General features: G+C 32.3%; 1 long non-coding RNA gene across 1 annotated transcript; it reads left to right on the top strand.

Moving 5' to 3' along the window:
- The first annotated feature begins 6,171 nt into the window (after positions 1–6,171).
- Positions 6,172–17,943, top strand: LOC145734852 (uncharacterized). Its single transcript, XR_014179525.1, has 2 exons — positions 6,172–6,446; positions 17,846–17,943. It is a non-coding gene; the product is annotated as an uncharacterized LOC145734852 (long non-coding RNA).
- The last annotated feature ends 1,446 nt before the right edge of the window (positions 17,944–19,389 follow it).

Below are 19,389 nucleotides of genomic sequence, written 5' to 3'. Positions count from 1 at the left end.
ACAAATTAAAAATATTCTGCCTTTTAATTAGGAAATAAGGATCAAAACATGTTTTTTTTTTCGACGATTTAAAGTAGGCAGGCAGATTAACACAAAAATTATTTTGTGCAAATATCCGGAGAAAAATTTCTATGTTTTCTTATACACTAATACACCAGGCTTTCACAAAGAGAAAAAAAATTAGCAGCTGTAAAAGCCACACCCTGTATATATAGAGTAAATACTCCTTTTCACCTGTAAAGGAAAATTATTACAGTTTTGTGGTTAGTGATTTAACACACGTTAGGTGTCAAAATTGCCTCAGCTGTAATGTTTTTTAATTAACACACCGAGATACTACTCGAACAGAACATTTATTAAATAAAATATGAGACAAATAGCCTTGTTAATCATTAATTTTTACATGTGTCTCTCGCCTTCATAACCTCTCTTTTTCTTGACCGATGTCTAATAACTGTCCAACTGTCGCAGTCTTATTCACAGATAGTTGACAGCCCAACTTATACCACGATCTTATACTAAAGTTATAGGTAGCAGTGCATAACATGCCCTGACATCAGCCTCCAGCAGGAACCTGAAACGAAGTTAAAAACTTTTTCCAACTAATATAGGTTATTGTGAAAAGCCTGGCCCCAACTACAATGGCTACTCAAAAAGAAAATCAGTAGCAGACTCCCTCAGGTCTCGGGTACCGGATGCAGGCCTTTGTTCCTTCAATATTTACCCAAGTGCAGCTTTTCTTATAAAACTCTTGTAGAACGGTGATCCACAATCCTTTTTTGATTGGGGCGCGCGCGAAATTAACTGCCGAATCGTAAAACGCAATTTTTAATTAGTGCATTTAGTTATTAATTACCACTCAAAAACCTCGCGAAAATTGAACATTTAAAACTTTTTTTTCATAAATACGGCTACTCGCTCAGCGACAGGAAAAAATAATTAACTGATCACTGAACACTGATCTTGAGGAGATATCCAACCTATTTAATGTACACTTCACTGAGGTTGATGATGATCGAGAATTTGTTTCACCTCTGGGTGATGCACGTCAATACCCCACAATATTTTTAGAACCAACAGATCAGAAAGAGATTTTCAGGCTATTGATGAACTTACCAAATAAGTTTTCGGTCGGATTTGATAAAATTCCTGTAAAAATTCTTAAGTACAGGGTGATTGATTGAATTTTGACTACCCCCTTAACTTTCTTAATTTTGATATTAGCAAAAAACGTTAAATACAAAACTAGTAGATATTTAGGTCTACTACTACTACGTTATTTTTAGATAAACAGTTATTATACAGGGTGTCCCAAATTTGAGTAACAAACCAAACTTATGTTTTTTTAAATGCAATGACCAACTTTTTATCCGATATTTGAATTCTACACCAAATTCTAGGCCTAATTTATGTAAAATGTCTGTATCGATATTCAACTGTTTCCGCAGCAGCGTCCTTTATTGATTGAATTTTGACCACCCTCTTAACTTCTTTAATTTTGATTTTAGCAAAAAACGTTAAATACGAAACAAGAAGATATTTAGGTCTATTTTATTCTTAGATAAACAGTTATTATACCGGGTGTCCCAAATTTTAGTAACGAACCAAACATGTTTTTTTAAACACAATGACCAACTTTTTATCCGATATTTGCATTCTACGTCAAATTTTAGGCCTAATTGATGTAAAATGTCTGTATCGATATTCATCTGGTTCCGCAGCGGCGCCCTGTATAATAACTGTTTAGCTAAGAATAAAGTAGACCTAAATATCTACTAGTTTTGTATTTAACGGTTTAGGCTAAAATCAAAATCAAGGAAGTTAAGGGGGTGGTCAAAATTCAATCAATCACCCTGTACATAGCGCAGTCCATTTCCCAACCATTATCTGATATAATTAATGAGTCTTTTTGTGAGGGCCATTTTCTGGATTGCTTGAAGAATGCAATGACCGGTGTCTTTTCGGCCCTCTCTTTCGAACAAAAGATCGTTTCGAACGATTTTGATACTTTGAGTATTCTTTCAAAACACCAATATGGATTCCTACCTCGTAGATCAACAGAGTTGGCCATATACCGGGTGTAACATTTAACTTGAGACATCTCAATATCTCGAAAAATAAGCACTTTTTGAAAAAATGTTGAGTATCAAAGTTGTATTATTCAAACAGAGACAAAATTTGTATTCCTCTGTCCCTCCATGTGGGGGGAAAGGGGGGTAACTTTGATTTTTTAAATGGCACCCCCAATTTTTTATTGCAGATTCAGATTCTGCGGCTAAAACACGTGGAATAATTTTTTTAAAACATTTTTTTGTATTAACGATAGATGGCGCTATAAACGACAAAATTTAATTTAAAAAAAAAATTAAATTTTTTAAATGACAAAATTTAATTAAACTCTTTACAGCGAGTTTTTAAGTAAGTAAGTGCTCAAAATAATGGCCTTCAACCTCAATACACTTATCAATTCGTATTTCGAACGACCGAACACAACTGAGAAGTACGTCTGGTGGAATTTCGGCACAAGCATTTCTGATTCGCACAATCATATCTTCACGTGTCGTTGGTATTTGTTTATAAACTTTGTCTTTAAGATAGCCCCATAGAAAGAAATCTGGCGAAGTGAGATCTGGTGATCTAACCAACGAATATCCATGGAGGCCTTGGTGTTAAGAGATGTGATAAGGAAGAAACTTGTGCATCTTCAGCATTCTCCACACACTCATATGAGAAATACCGTGATTGCAGTGCACTTCTCGTGTGCTTGACTGGGGATTAACATAAGCCACAGCACCAAGGACTGCTGCTTGATTGTCTGCGCCACAAATTGTAGCTCTACGTGTTCTTTTCTTCTGCTCGGGACCGCACTTTGTCCGGAAAACGCTGAGCATAGAGATTGACAGCATTATCAATACGCCTGCCAGCTTCTCCATAAACAAAAACAAAAAGTATTAATACCAAAATAAAACGAACTGATTAACATTAAGGGTTTCTGCAAGTTATTTCTTTTTTTTAACGTTTCAACCAAAAAAAACCTTTTTTACCCTTTTTTTTGTATATTATTTTTTGTTATATATTTCAAGCAGATTTTACCAAACATTCCGGTAAGCCATGAGCGCAAAAAAAACAAATTTAATTAAAAAGTGTAAATTAAATTTTGTCGTTTATAGCGCCATCTATCGTTAATACAAAAAAATGTTTTAAACAAATTTCACGTGTTTTTAGCCGCAGAATCTGAATCTGCAATAAAAAATTGGGGGTGCCATTTAAAAAATCAAAGTTACCCCCCTTCCCCCCCACATGGAGGGGCAGAGGAATACAAATTTTGTCATCAATGTATTTTCCCCCGCGCAATAATACAACTTTGATACTAAACATTTTTTCGAAAAGTGCTTATTTTTCGAGATATTGAGATGTCTCAAGTTAAATGTTACACCCGGTATAATACAGTTACTTATATAATGGAAAACCTTGACAAACATATTAAAATTGCTGGAATATATTTTGATCTGTCAAAGGCATTTGACAGTATCAACCATGCCCTTTTAATAGAAAAACTGGCAAACTACGGTATACGAGGCATCTGTTCTAATTTGCTCGAATATTATTTGCAGAACAGAAGACAAGCGGTCTGCGTGACACAAAATAGCGAATCGTACATATCACGGCCGAGAGATATTTCTCAAGGAATACCACAGGGATCCATTTTGGGTCCGCTACTTTTTTGCGGAGCGGTTGAATGGGAATATGGTCTGCCAATATGCCGACGATACGTCCGTTGTATTGGCAGATCTCTCTGAGAATGCCTTGTTTGCGGCGTGTTCGTTGGTCATCCAAGATATGGAAAACTGGTGCTCAGACAATTGCTTAAAACTAAACCTACAAAAAACTGGTTTGATTAACTTTAGTAAAAGTAAACCAAATTATTCACTTTATGTCCCCTCTCATGGCAAGGCCACCCCAGTAAGTGAGAGCATAAAGTTTCTGGGAGCCACGATGGACTGACAGTTTGGTTGGGAGATCAACTGTCAGATACTCGTATCTAGATTGTGCAGCGGTTGTGCTCTTTTACGCAGACTTCGAGATGTTCTCACTATCCAATCAATCCGGACATTCTATCTTTCTTGTATCCAGTCATTGATCACCTACACTGTCTTGTTCTGGGGTGCTTCTAGTAGCAGCGCATCAGTGTTTGTTGCACAAAAACGCATTACTCGTGTGATTTTTAACCTTAAACCCAGGACAAGCTGCATGCCTTACTATGATAGGCTTGATGTACTTACCGCCCCATCTTTATACTTTTTCTCCCTGGTAATGTTTATGAGAAAGAACCCTCATTTGTTTCCTAAGAACTGTGATCATTACGCCCTAGGAATGTCAATTGAGACTAGAGGTGCAAGTGAACCACGCATCCCTCAACACAGGTCAACCTTTTTTGAGAGAAGTCCATCATACAGGGCTAAAAAAGCGTACAAAATGCTGCCGCCGCTGTTCGTTCGTTTTAAAACAAAAACAGTTTTATTGTTTTAATTTTACTATTTATTTTATTTATGTATTTTCATATCATAAGTGTATTTTACTTTTATTACTGCTGGTGTCTTTTATTATTGTATACTGGTTGGTACATCTACTGCATGTTTTGTAACGTTATACATGTATTTAACCTAAAATGAAATAGAGCTTCATCAGACCATAGTTTAGATCTTAAGATTATTTGTAAAGGTGTTACAGACACCATTTGTACGTTGACGTTGCTTTGTGATTTGTATATCATTTTGTTGGCCAATAAAGTTTATTATTATTATCATTATTAATTAATTAATTAAGTAAAAGATTAAAATCTTGACAATTTGGTGAACCCCAGTTTCTATATGACATGGTAGCAAAAAAAAAATTTGGTGACCAAACTCGTGGATGCTTAAGTCGCATTCGTTTTCGAGCTCCATGGGAGCGAGCAGAGCATTTTTGACGTTACGATGACGTAATTTGGCAAAACCATAATTTGGCCAATTGTCAAATTACGTCATTGTGACGTCAAAAAAGTCTTGTCTAGTCTTGAGAGTTATGCTTTCTGGAAGTTCCACCAAATTATTACTCGTTTTGAAAATGATATACTGGGTTTTATCCATATTTACAGTAAGATGGTTCTGACTAAACCACCTCTCTATGTGTATGTGTATATACAAAGTTCTTCAAGAGAAACACAACATTATCCTATTCCGTATTTTTTCAGCTTTTCTTTGAGAGGTCTAGAAAAAGTCCACAGACCTTCTCGCCCCTCTCCAAAGCCTCCATTGTAGGTTCAATAAATTCATAAAGTGCGGTATCTATTGATCTTTCCTTCATAAAACCATGTTGAAAATTATTTAGTAAATTATTGCTAGATAGATACAGCATTACTCTAGTGTACATGGCTTTTTCAAATAGTTTGACAAACGATGATTGGACACTGATAGGGCGGTAGTTTGATACCATTTCTTTGTTTCCTTTCTTAAAGATCGGGGTAACTACGGAATGTTTTACATCTTCAGGAAATAAGCCATTTTTTATGGACATGTTTATTATATGTTGCAGAGGGGAGCATATTTCATTTATACATTTTTTTAGCAGGAAAATTGGTACCTCGTCTTCACCAGAGCTGTTCTTATTTTAGAATTGTTTCACAATTTTGAGTATTTCATTCGTAGTTATCGGAGGTAAGTAGATAGATAAAATTGCAGAAAAGTCAGGACATGTGTTCTGGAAAGTATTGAACTGTGACCCATTTGAGCACGTTATAAAATATTTATTAAATTTATTCGCCAGTGTCAATAAGTCCCCTTCAGGGATGTTGTTATTTTGGTGATAATTATCATTTGTCAATTAGTACTTAATAAAGCTGAATTTTTAGATATATTGATTATTCATGCTTACCACTTTATAGTATAATTTAATACTTTGTCAGAAGGAAAGTAATACCTTCACTCAGTGGAGGTGGACTTGTAAAGAATAACCCATTGGTTTTAATTTCATACTGTGCAGCCGAGCATCCACTGTGACGTCACGCGACGTATCGCTTTGAGGAAACAGGTTTTGCTGATAGGGCCGCCCTCTTGGATCTGTTGTGTTGTCAAGTAAAATTCCCACTTGTCAGCTTGTCACTTGTTATGTCAAAAAAACCTATGTAATAAACCATGCTGATGCATCATTACTAAACATTTTTGTACTAACATTTTTTAAGGGTGGTTCTAGTAACTAATTAGGCTAGTCTTACAGATCTGCAACTGGTATATGCTGCATACATCACTACTTTTCCATGTGGATGAAAAAAGCACAACTTTTATGAAGAAAGTGACTACATTTCCCAGCGACTGCAATCAAGTCAAGTTGAAGAGGAATAAAATCCTGTGCAATATTTTAAACTATCTACATTAAGTACAACAGTGGATTAAAAAGCAAGTTTTAAGGTGAGTTAACTGATTTTAATGATAGTAACATTAAAATAAAAAGCAATGCAGTTTTCATTATGGTTTTACCGAGGGGTAAACTGCTGAGTAAAATTTTGTACACTAATTCGTAATATGCCAGTAATGCCCACTAATTTCTTGTAATGCCCAGTAATTCCTAATAATTAACCTAACCTGACTTCCTGAATTATCACAACTGGATGAGAGTCTAAAAAAAACTTTTTTAATTAAAAAAAGGAAAAATAAGAAAATATGCATGCAACGATTTAACTGGAAGTAGGTATCAACTGCTGCTTATTTTAAATGAGACCCTGTATACTTTTTAATTTTTGTATTCTACATCAAATTCTAGACATAATTTGTGTATTAATGTCATATACCTATCTGTATCCGTTTCTGAGATATTTACCATTTTATGTAGAGTTTGATATTTTTGGTCTCCAAAACATTTTTAATTTATACATATCAGGAAAGATTTTTTTCTTGGTTTTTGTGTTTTGTCATGTTAGACAAGGTTTGTTCTAGGAACGGGTGCAGAAAAACAGGGTTTGAAAATATCATGATATTTATACAGTGTGACCCATTTAGAATGGAAACACCCCTATAAAATTTTAGGTTATTAACCGATTTCAATGATTTTTTTTTTTGAAATAATTAGGAATGAAATGTCTATTACGGGAGAAAATTTTAAATATTTATTTCAGTTTTCAGGTCATATTACGATACTTTTTCTTGATAGAAAATGCAGATTTTTATTAGCGATTTTTTTATTGAAAAAATTACTACGCCACTGTGTACAAATAGCTGTGACCAAATTTTAAAAAAAAAAAAAAAATGCTGATTTTGAAAAAAAATTTGAAAGCACTATAGATCCAGTGGCGTAGTAATTTTTTCAATAAAAAAATCGCTAATAAAAATCTGCATTTTCTATCCAGAAAAAGTATCGTAATATGACCTGAAAACTGAAATAAATATTTAAAATTTTCTCCCGTAATAGACATTTCATTCCTAATTATTTCAAAAAAAAAATCATTGAAATCGGTTAATAACCTAAAATTTTATAGGGGTGTTTCCATTCTAAATGGGTCACACTGTATAAATATCATATCACATGATATATATCAGATATATATCCGATATATATCATTTTCAATCTTTATATACTTAGCTATAAAAAATATAAAAAACTAAAAAAATTGTTTTGTTTTATGCTTACTTAAGCTATATTTTGTTTTAACACAAATCCTTTTATAATAACTTATATTATTTCTATACAAAAAAAAAAACTTTTTATTATGCGACTCTGAAAACTATCTATTTCTCGACTGATTGTAAGATTCACAGACTATTTCTCGAAAATGTACCTTTTCCATGCATCTCGAACAGTAACAGCTTTACTAATTTCAGACAAATTAGAAAACCAAACTTTGTCATCGTTCAGTAAAGCTTACTTAATATTCTTGATACTTAATATAATAATTTTTTGATGCTTTGAATAACTGAAACCGGTTTTTATTCATTTTTATTCAATTAATAAAAATATCGAATATATCGGATATATATCAAGCTGTAAATATCAAGATATATATCATGATATTTATCATGATATTTATCATCATATATCTATTATATATCATCTGCAGAAAAATGTCAAAATATATAATACATTGTGGTCAAAAAATCAGTTCTAAAAAAGGACAGAAAGTCAGTTTTTCTGTTAATGGAACACATTCTTATAATTCTGTCTGATTCTCTGTTCAAAATTAAAAAAGTTTGTACTACGCCACTTATTTCAAAAAATCATTTTTTAAATTGATACATTGAACCACCCTGTAACTGTCAAAATAACCGAATTAATCAAGGTTAAAGTAATAGTTGTCAACCTTAGTCAAAACTGCCTTTATTGTCACACACAACACTTTGTATAGACTTTTATATGTCAATGGATAGAAAATAAAATGGGCTTTAAAATAATATGGTCGTCTGTGTTGATAGGTTGCTTTGTTTGGCCGCCAGAGGGCTCCAAAGCTAACTAAATGTTTTTCTTGACTGTTACCGCTTTAATATCTTAAGATTTTTTTTTAATCAGGCAGGTATGGCCCTTATATTTGGCACAAACTTAGCACAATTATTGCCAAATTTAGAGTAGTAGCAAAACTGTAGAAATACAATCATTAAGGTCGATTTTCGCTTTTACTAATTGACCAACATAACGCAAAACCCATTAGGATAGTGGCGGTGTTTCAGGCAAATTTGACCCTTACAAAAATTGTCATTTGCAAAAACAGTTTTTCAAAAAATTTCCAAGCTGTACTTTGTGGTAGATCTAGTAAGTCACTTGATCGTGTTTCCTTAATTTTCTATAGTCAAATTAGCCTTTAACCAGTCAAAAAATGCTTGTGGCGCATCCTGTCACTAAATCGTAAATAACACACGTGTATTTGTAGCACTTTGTATATACTTTTATATGTCTATGGACAGCCAATGAAATGAGCTTCCCATTGACGTATAAAAATCGATTGGTTAATCGTTTGCCCGCGTGGGGTGTCTTTTTGTTTAATTCTTAAAAACTCGTGTAATTGCACTATCTTTGGTAGATTTTTATACGTCAATGGACAGCCAATGAAATGAGCTTTCTAAAAATATCCCTATTTGGGTTGACAGGTTAGATGGTTTGGTCGCTAGAGCGCGTCAAATTTGACCAATTTTTTTATCACTTTTTTGGTGCATCCTTTTGTTTAATCCTCAAAAACTCGCTTAATTGCACTACTTTTGGTAAATTTTTATACGTCAATGGATAGCCAATAAAATGAGCTTTCTAAAAATACCCCAACCGGGGTTAATAGGTTGGACGGTTTGGCCACTAGAGGGCGTCAAAATTGATTCATTTTTCATGACTTTTTTGGTGCATTTTTTTGTTCAATCGTTAATAACTAGCTTATTTGCTACACTTTATACAGTGTGGAACAGCCAAATGGAATAAATTCGATAACGAATAAATGAGAGCGTGTTGCGAAAAACGCTTGGACACGTCGATTTGTATTTTTAGATGCGCATTTAAAAAAAAATAAAATTATGTAGAGGGTGTGTCCTGTGACAGTGGCCGTTACCAACTTTCTTATTTTAAATACAACCCCCTGTATATAATAGTTTATTGGATTCTTCAGAAAATTCTAGACATAATTCATGTACAATGTCCCATACCTATCTTCAACTGTTTCGAAATATTAAGTGTTTTCAGATGTATTACAAAAATTAACATTAAAAAAAGAAACTTATTTTATTTCACAAATAATGTAAAAAAAAAAAAACATTAATATCAATGTAAGAGATGGTCAAAATGTTTGCGAAAATAAGTATTGAGTGTAATGTAGCGAATTTGTGAAATAAAATAATTTTCTTTTTTTAATGTTAATTTTTGTAATATATCTGAAAACACTTAATATTTCCGAAACAGTTGAAGATAGGTATGGGACATTGTACATGAATTATGTCTAGAATTTTCTGAAGAATCCAAAAAACTAATAATATACAGGGGGTTGTATTTAAAATAACAAAGTTGGTATCGGCCACTGTCACAGGACACAGCCTCTACATAATTTAATTTTTTTTTTAAATGCGCATCTAAAAATACAAATCGACGTGTCCAAGCGTTTTTCGCAACACGCTCTCATTTATTCGTTATCGAATTTATTCCATTTGGCTGTTCCACACTGTATAAGCTTTTATATGTCAGCGGACAGCTAATAAAATTAGCTTTCTATTGAGGTATAAAAGTTGATTGATTTGTTGTACGGTTTCGCCGCTAGAGACAGTCAAAATTTTTCAAAGTAAAATTACAAAATTCATAATTTTTCCTTGTTTTTCAATGGATTTCATTGAAATTACCAAACTTTATTAATTTCATTTTATATTTCAATGGTAGATGTATAGAAAGAAATATTGTATGATATTTTTTCAATTTTATTAATAATACTAATTGAATGCCCAAGTAATGCCCACTAATTCTTACAGTTTGTACACTATAATGCCCCAGTGGTTTACCCCTCGGGTTTTACCTTTAAAACAATAATCATCATTGTACACTTTGTAGACTGCATTGTTCAACCTTGAGTTAATATGTATTATATGTAGTATATGAGGCAGGGTTTACCCAAGTTTTTAGTTGTAGTATTAATAAATTTACTTATTCTCCATATCAACCGAGGGGTAGAATGCCCAGGTAATTTGGTGTACACACTCGAGGTAATTCAAGGTATTATGAGGCACTTTTCCGTTACTACAAAGCATTGTGAGGTATTACAAGATATTTTGAGATATTTATAAGGCATTTGAGAGTATTTTGAGGTATTGTGTATTTCAAAATGTAGTTTATTAATATAACAAAATTGACTAAAAATTGAACATAACAGCATAGGCACAAGTAATTATTATACTAAATTTTTTTTACATGATATTGAGTTGAAACAATAATTCATTACAAATTATTATAAAAATTTACCAATTTTTCAACATTTTTAAGGTCACGTGACTGCTTTTTAACAGGTGTCAACTGGTTTTTACAGTGTTGCATGCTCAAAATTGTATTATTGTAACTTCACAAAATGTTTATTTTACAATTTCAGCTTTTACAACTGTCTAAACTTAATTTACCAAATGATCAACATTTAAATTACATTTTAAAGTCATGTGACTGTTTTTGACAGGTGTCAGTTGGCTTGGACAGTGTTGCAAGCTCTAAAATGACATAATCAAAGTCACGTGATGTGTCTCTTGCATTTTCAGCTTGTACAACTGTCTAAAATAGTCAAAATGTAATTTGCCAAATTTTTTAATTTTAAACCACATTTTAAAGGTCACGTGACTAATATTGACAGTTGTCAACTGGCCTTTACAGTGTTGCAATAACATGCAGAATTGCATTTTCAACGTCACATAACGTGTATTTTGCAATTTAAGTTTTAACAACTGTTTAAATTTAATTTACCATTTTTCAAAGTTTAAATTGCGTTTTGAACTTCATGTTACTGTTTGTAACAATGTCAACTGGCTTTTACAATGTTGCAAGCTCAAAACTTGAATTATCAAGTCATGTGACCTAGTTCTTACAATTTTAGCCTGGTTTATAAAACAAAATTTAAATTTAGCATTAAATTTAGTATTAACTTTAAGAATAAGACTAGTGGTTTTAAATCAAGACGTTCATAAATGAAATTTAACTTTAACCTTAAATTTAGCTGTATCTAGTGACCTTGGATTTACATAAAATTCTAAATTCTCTTAAAGTTAACGCTAAAGTTAAATCATCTTGCTACTGCGCAAGCTTCTCCAATGACACAATCAGCTGATTTGTGTTTTTAATTTGAATATTTGGTTATGGTTTTTCCTGGCAGCTAAAAATTACGGTTAAACGGTTAAACTGAAGCCTAGTAATATTTGGTTTTTCCAATTTCAATTTTTGTGTTTGTGTATTCCAAAATCACAACACTGGGTATGTGGGAATCCCGAATGTCACTTAATATTTTTGAGAGTTGACCTATGTCAAATGAGCGCAAATGACAACTTTGACGTTTAGCAGTCATTGATTTAAGACTTGAAATATTTCTTTTATAAACACCATATTTTTTTAAAGTTACAGCTAAATTTAAATTTACTACTAAATTTAAATTTTGTTTTATAAACCAGGCTTTTATTACTGTCTAAATTTGATAGTTGTGTGCAACATCTGGTGACATATAGGGCTTGATAACCAAAGAACAAAACCTTCGTTCCAGTATAGTCAACTGGATCAGCTGATTGTTGCACACAACTATCATTTCTGGCATCCAGTTGACTATACTGGAACGAAGGTTTTGTTCTTTGGTTATCAAGCCCTATAGCCTCTCTGATGAGCCGTAATACGGCGAAACCGGTCAGAGGATTGGGATTGATAAACAAAAAACAAAACCTCACCATTTTCAACCTGTCTAAATTTGAATTACAAATTTTTCAACTGTTTCTTTTAAATGATAAGTGTCTTTATTTGACACGTGCTAACTTGGTTACTATGACAGTTAGAAAGATTCGTGCAAAAGACAAAATATAGCCCGTAATTTCAGACAACCGTACAAAAAATATTTTTTGTTGGTCAGAGTTTGGAGAAAACAGTCTCCTGACCTTAGAAAATCAATTTGAAACTTTCGGCACAAGGTTAAATCAAGTGTCAAAAATAAGTAGTGTAAGTATTTTATTTCATTTTCAGAATCTACGATTTTTATCAATCAAAATTGGCTTGGGAACTGCTAAATGATCAAGTTTTAGAATCCATGGGTGAGAAATTATCTAGCTCATACAGGATGTCTCAAAATTTTTACCCAATAATTGCTTCCTTTAAACTTTACCGATTGAACACCACCTGTTTTATGGTTAAAGTAGATGCAAAATTTAATTATCTATCGAAAATTATTGAGATCTCCTATGGCTAACTGTTCGCGTTTTCTTGGAAAGTCAACATTCCTCGAACTCTCACCGATTTTGAGTGATTTTTGATACCCTTGAGAAATGACCACAGATTAGCGAATTAGAAAGAAATTTTTAGGAGTATATCCATTAAGATACTTAATAATGTTGCTGAAGGACTCAAAAACGGAGTAGGTATTTTTGTGTTTGTAGTCGAATTGTCGCCGTTTTAAACATTTTTATGAATTATTTTTGTAACTTGTATAGCAAATTTACAAAGTATTAAGCCACTATTTTATTCTAAGCTTTACTTAGATTAGAACGATAGGTATGTAATTGGAAAAGATAGCAAGTGATCTTTGAACGATATCAAAAATCAGTAAAAGTCAGCTCTAGTTTAAGAAATGTCGATTTTCCAAGAAAACGTTAACAATTAGCGGTATGAAACCTTAATAATTTTCGATAGGTAATTAAATTTTGCATATACCGTAACCATAAAATTGGTAGGGTTCCATTTGATTTTGACAAGTTTATACTACTTCAAAATTTTAGTTTTTGATTAAATTTTTTGAGATCCCCTATATGAGCTAGACAATTTATCACTTTTGGATCATAAAACTTAATCTGTTATCCCCAAACCAATTTTGGTCAATAAATTTCAAAGGAAGTTTGAATGTTTAAATGTTAATATCTGTTCTACATTTTTACAAATTAAGGAATATCTGAGAAACTGTGAAGTTTAGACCTATCAAACAATTAAACTAATTTTTATTTTCAACGTAGATTCTGAAAATAAAGTAATATACCAGGTGTTCCATTTGAAAAAATATGACTTTGATACTTTTTCTGCATTTGGGACAACCGGTACATCTTGAAAATATTTTTAAAAGATACCTTCAATAGGTCTATTATCCATCCCAGAATCAAAACTTTTTTGAAAGTGAATAGTTTAGTCGCAATCTTTCGTGTCGAATAACGTGAATAACCCTGTATAGGGTGGACCATAAGTAATGGGACATAGAGCTACATCATTACTACTACTATTAGGCAGTAGCTATCTGCAACCATTTCAGCTTCTTAAAAGGACTTAAACTTTTTTTTACGCACTGAAACGGACATACGAATTCAAAATATTATTCTAATATGTTTTCTATTTAAAAAAAGTATACTAGTTTTAGATCTTACATGTTGACCGTTTTCGAGATATTTAATGTTTTAATATTGCATTGCTAATACGGTTAAATGGTTAAACGGTAAAGTACATTTAGGTAATTCATACAAACCTTAAAAAAACGAATTGGAATACCTTTTAGCTAAATCACACAACAAAAAGATTGCTAAAAATAAATGAAAAATTCATCGTATTTTCAGTGAATTTGGTGAAACAACTTACACCACCAACCACTGGAAATTAAGGTATTAACATTAAAAAAAGGTTTCTTTTGGACAACAAGTATTCTATAAAGGCAAAATAAAAACTTACTTTCATAAAATAAATATTTACTAATTTGAAAGTTGCTACATGCAATATCAAAATATTGGATATCTCAAAAACGGTCAACTTTTAAGACTTAAAACAAGTATACCTTTTTCACGTAGAAAACATATTAGAATCATATTTTGAAATGTGTCCGTTTCAGTGGCGTAGAAAAAAGTATTAGTCATTTTAAGCAGCTGAAAAAGCTGCAGGTAGCGCCCCCTATCAACTACTGCAAATAGATGAAAGCATCATATTTACCGGCTGTCAAAACCCCCTTATACACATTTTCAGTAACTTATATCAAAAGACCTAGGTGATATGATAAAAAAACAAGAACAAAATTTTGACTTTCACACCCTGTATCTTTCTTAATATTAACTTATTAACTAGGGTATAGGACAAGCTAAATTGAATTAATTTGATGTTTGGAATATGCTGTAGCTTACCAACGGTTGACAACACCTGCATTTTTAGTTTGTCGTAAGCTAGTTATAAACTTAGTTTAGTGAAGAACACAAAAATCGAAGGTAAAAATTAAAAACCATAAATAAATTGCAATCTACTCAAATTAGGTATATGACATACTTAATAAAAGTTCAAGTGTTTCGTAAAACCTATCAGACAAAATAAATAATGTACAGGGTGTTCCATTTATAAAAGTCGAAATTTCTTAAACTGAATTAATCAAAATACATTTTAAAAAATTGAACGTCCTGTAGCATCTAATGCAAGTTTATTTACATAAATCATTTTTATCGTTCCTGTAGAACGTTCGTACCAAATATGAGTATTCTTTTTAGAAACAACGGCAATACAGTCAATTTTACATCATAGTAAAAAGTTATATTTGGATGAAAAAATTAAAAATTAAATAATCTGACATTATTAACAGACAAGTTTTAAGTTTTTAAATAACGAGTGTATTAATGAAAGCGATTAATAATCGAAATGGTTTAACATTAAGATTATTAATCGCTTATTAATATAAAAGTTGTTTACAACATTTTTCCGTTAACTGTAGTTTATAATAAATGTTTATAATCCTACAAAGTTTGAAAAAACCTAATTGTCAGTAAATCCAAGGCACCCTTGACAATGACAATGACAGTTAGTTCTGTCAGTAATAGTGGATGTCAACTAAATAATGTGTGTTTATTTCTCTTTGTTTCATACAAATAAAAAGGGATAGAACTATACTATGAGCGTATTTGAAGTAAAACAATTAAAAAATCATGCATTAATGGGACTCAATATTGAACGATTTTGCATTCGTTATCGTCCATTAAAAAAAGGGTATATTTAAAAAAAACTAGTGTTTTCTGTCATGTCTTTATGAACCTGTATAACCAAAAGTAATTTTAAACTATAAATATCAATATTCTCTAAAACTTTTGTATTTAACATTATTTTTCTATTTCTCAAATCAAACGAGATAATGAACTTTATCATTGATTCACCTGTACAGGGTGTCCGGATTTAGAGTGTTTTGACAGGAAAACCCTATTGTCCAGCTAGATACGGTGTTATAGCAAAAACCGTATTTCGATAGCTTGTCAGTTTGCGGCGCTAAAGGCCGTTTTTCGAATTTTACATATTTTGAAAACTTTACCCAACTTTTTTGTTTATTAAAATATCGGAGTGAAACACAAACATTTTTAAAGCACTTTTTCGATGTGATTTCAGTTTCGTGCTTAGTTTTTAGCTACTACGTTTAGTTTTCTCAAGAATTGACATAACTTTCTACTTTTAAATGAAATTCATAATCAAATATAATTTTAAAAAATGTCTATTTTTAATATAATATGTAATATACAGGGTGATTTACGCTGATGGTATATTAGAAGTATCTAGAGAACGACTTAATATATTTTGTTGAAATTTGGCGTGTAGCCTAGGTTGGGTCCAAACTCTCTATCTAAAATATTTTGGACGTTTTTGGACACCAACTTTTGATTTTCAAATGGAATACATTGTTTCTAATCTCATTTTTGAATTCCTCGCAAGAAGGCTAGTAATTAATGTTAATACTTCGCTATCCTATCCTATTCCCTATCTTGCACCGTTTCTTAGATAATTAGAACATTTATTAAATTTTCAAGTCCTGAAAGGTTTGCTGATGTGATCTTTTGTCCTCAGACAATTCCACATGGTTGAAAAGCCCAGAGACGGAAAATGACAAAAAATTACAGGGTGAAAAAAAGAACATTAAACTTAGAACAAATCTATGTGTACTCTTCCTCTACCTAACTTCAACCGTTTCTGACTTAATAACACTTTTTCTTTAAAGTGCGTATAAAATCGTAATCCATACTAATCTGAATACGGACCCCTGCTTGTGCTAAGTTTCAACTAGTTTTGTATTTGACAAATATCTGTCAGAACATGTTGTAGTTATAGAAACGACAACTAGTCATTAAGGCCAAGCAGGTGTCCGTATTCAGATTGGTATGGATTACGATTGTATGCACCATTTAAGGAAAAACTGTTAATAAGTCAGAAACGGTTGAAGTTAGGTAAAGGAAATGTATACATGGATTTGTTCTAGGTTTAATATTATTTTATTACAAACCATACAACACCGATAAATCCATTTAATAAAAAAACAACTTTTGGCAGTTTTTATATTTGTCTGTAGGTCCGGTAAGTTTTTTTCATTTTCTGTCTCTGGGTTTTTCAACCATTTGTAGTATTGTCTAACTGAGGACAAAGGGTCACATCGGCAAGCCTTTCAGGACTTGAGAATTTGATTAATGTTTAGACTACCGTTTTGCTGACAAAGCCACCATTTTTATGGAACATCTAGGAAACGGTGCAAAATAGGTATAGGGAAGTATTTAGAATAATTACTAGCCTTCTTGCGATAATTTAAAAAAAAGAATAGAAACAGGGTGTTCAATATAAAACTTTTCTTCCCTATGGACGAAAAGTGCCACCAGTAAAAGTCTAAAGACAGTTTGTCACTTAAGTGTCACAATAAGTGTGTAAAAGTGCATTTACCGCACCTGAATAGGAAAGGTTTTTTTCATTATTCTTACTAGTCTGAAAACTATCTATTTTTTGGTTGATTCGTTTGACACAAATGTACCTTTTCCTTGAGGACGCTGGAAAGTGCCCATTGCCCGTGCGCTGTTTTTAACTGGTGGGTTTTCTCGTGCGCTGACAAATACGTGTTTTGCATAAAATCTAATTTTTTTTTAAAGTCAGTAACTTTCTGACATTATACGTTCAGTTACGTATACGAAAATATGCGTACAGATGTGTATGGTAAATACCTTCTTCGCAACTTTGCGTATAATTTTCATACGTTTCTAAACTTGTTTATGGTCAGAAATAGACCACATGTGTGCTAGATTACCATTCAATGTATAATGAATTTTTATACTGATTCTATGCTACAATATAAAATCCAGCTTCAGCTAACATTGGTTAAAACCTAGTTAAAACTTAAAACACTCGTGGTAATATATTTTTTTTGTTTCAGATATACTCACTATACAGTGAACCGAGAAGCAAAAAAAAAGTCATCCAGGTCAATCTTGGATTTTTTTTTAATAATAAACTAAAGATTGGTGCGCGGGTGGTGTGTAGTTTTATTTGCGATTTCGATTTGCTGTTATGCCATATGCAGCATTGTTCTATCCACAATATCTGGCCGAATAATTTTCATTTAATTTCGAACTAAATGATTGAAATGAATTATTAGAAATATTGTCATTCCTTTAAATGTCAATCTACGCATGGCGAACTGAGTAACTGTGCTGAAGTTGACATTGGGAGTGAACAAGGACCAGCAATCAGTCATTCATATCTATCTAACGTACAGTTTATATTCCAACTGATTAATATCCTACAGCAAATTTAACTTTTTGTGTCTGCTCAGCTCCTATTTATATCGAAGAATTAATGCTAATCACGTGTGTTTTCTAAGAACTATCCATAATGCCCAAACGGCATTTGGACGTCGAGCCAACGTTCGATTAACCGACGCAACGTCAGGTACCGACGTTGGGGTGACGGCATTTCTACTCGTATTTGCACTATTTTGGGGAATACAAATTTGAGTCGATTGGACGTCGGGTCACGACTAGTACGGTATATTAACCCTTTCAGTCATGACCCTTCTGAAAACATTTTGAAAAAATTTGGCGTTTTGAGGAAAAAATATTCATTTTAATTAGTTTCCTACCGCCGTGACGTCGTGTCGTCGACGAAGGACAATATGTCTAAGTGGAAAATTCATATACATATACGTTGAGGACATTTTATTTATTAAAACTCTTATTTGTTATGAAACTTATAAAAACAGTTATTACCCTTAAAGCAGCACAAATGTACTTCACATTTTACACAATAAACATGTGTTTTTGAAGAACAGCCTGGCAACTTGTATTGGGGTGGTTGGATCTTGGACAGTAAAACACGTTTATTTAACTAACTAATAAACTTGTATTAATACTAAAAGGAAGGTGAACAATATTGTAATACAACCGACCGACCGACACACGTATTCTAGAACATTCGAACATCAACTATTTTAGGTGGCGTTGCTTGTCAACCTGTACAATGTTGCCACTGTTACAACAGGTTATTTTATAAACCCAACACTCCCACGTAAAATAAACAGTTGTAACATACTACTTAATTTTTAGTAAATCTAAGAAGCACTTAATACCTAACTGACTTACAAATCTCTTAAATTTGATTACTGACAATGCTTTGGTGAAACCATCTGCTGTTTGATCATTGGTTGAAACATATTGAAAATTAATTAAACCTAAAACATATTGATCCCGAACAAAATGAAATTTTATGTCGATATGTTTTGTGCGTGGATGAAACACTGGATTTTTAATAAGTTTTAGAGCACTTTGATTGTCGACATACATATTAACGGGCAAAATTATGTTTTCACCAAGGGCTTCTAGTAGATTTTTCAACCATATGGCTTCTCTGGAGGCTGTTGAGGCTGCCACATACTCAGCTTCTGTAGTGGACAAGCTCACACACTTCTGCTTCTGGCTTTTC

This window comes from Ips typographus, linkage group LG10 (assembly GCF_016097725.1).
Source record: "Ips typographus isolate SLU linkage group LG10, UJ_Ityp_2.0, whole genome shotgun sequence".
Lineage (NCBI taxonomy): Eukaryota > Metazoa > Arthropoda > Insecta > Coleoptera > Curculionidae > Ips > Ips typographus.
The sequence above is the reverse complement of the archived record's forward strand: the minus strand, read 5'-3'. Positions and strand labels throughout refer to the sequence as shown.